Below are 937 nucleotides of genomic sequence, written 5' to 3'. Positions count from 1 at the left end.
TATTCATGACAGAGTATTTCCAGATGAGCATTTCCTCTGGAGTGGTGACGGTCTCTGTTTGAGCAGGAATTGAGGGAATCTTGCTCATTGATTCCAAGATAGCAKCGACGCGTCCTTCTTCTCTATACTCTGGAATCTGCTGTTCATGTTCTTCAAGAATTGGCATCTGGGTTGATCCCTCTGCAAGGATGGGCTTCACGGTTCCTTGCAAAGCATCAAACGTACCCGTGGACGTTGTTTGGACTGGTGGGAACACAGAAGAAGTTGCCTCGCCCTATCTGTAGTGCATGGGCACCTTTCGCTTTCGAGCCTCAGCTTCTGCCTTAGATATCTTTAAAGCCAGCAAGAATTRAGGATCGTTACGATGCTCTTCTTCATTGATTTGGACAGATGCTTGTGTATCTGAACTTGATGACCCTTTCTTTGAAGTTTCGACAGTAATGGCCTTTCCTTTGTCTCTAGGCTCTGCAGTCATTTTCGTTGCTTCTGTCGATGTAGGCTCTCTGATTCTGATACCCTTGGCAGGTGCTCTGGCAGGAGCCTTCTTCTTCTTTGTTTTTGGGGCTGGGGCCTTCTTCTGTGGAGCTTTCTGTGTCTCCTGTCTCTCCTCTTCAGGATGATCATCACGAGTGGCCTGATCATCATGGCTAGGTTTGGTGGTAGTGTGGGGAGCCCTCCTTAGATGATGCAAAATCCTTGTTGCTGCCTTATACATTTTTTCAATGACTTGTTCAGCATTGGTAGAGGCATTCGTGATATCAAGGTCTGTGGCCCATTTGAGTTTAGATACGGTGCTGAAAACCTCTGCATGCAGGTTGGCACCTTCCTTCGCAAGCTTAGTCATTGACTCTTTGAGGTTATCATTTGATGTAAGAATCTCGTGCTTCAGCATAGTGATGTGGTCGATCACATAGTTCTCTAGCGTGCTCATCATGGC

Source organism: Cynara cardunculus, unplaced genomic scaffold, assembly GCF_001531365.2.
Source record: "Cynara cardunculus var. scolymus isolate 2C unplaced genomic scaffold, CcrdV1 Un_Scaffold_1967, whole genome shotgun sequence".
NCBI classification, from domain to species: domain Eukaryota; kingdom Viridiplantae; phylum Streptophyta; class Magnoliopsida; order Asterales; family Asteraceae; genus Cynara; species Cynara cardunculus.
The sequence above is the reverse complement of the archived record's forward strand: the minus strand, read 5'-3'. Positions refer to the sequence as shown.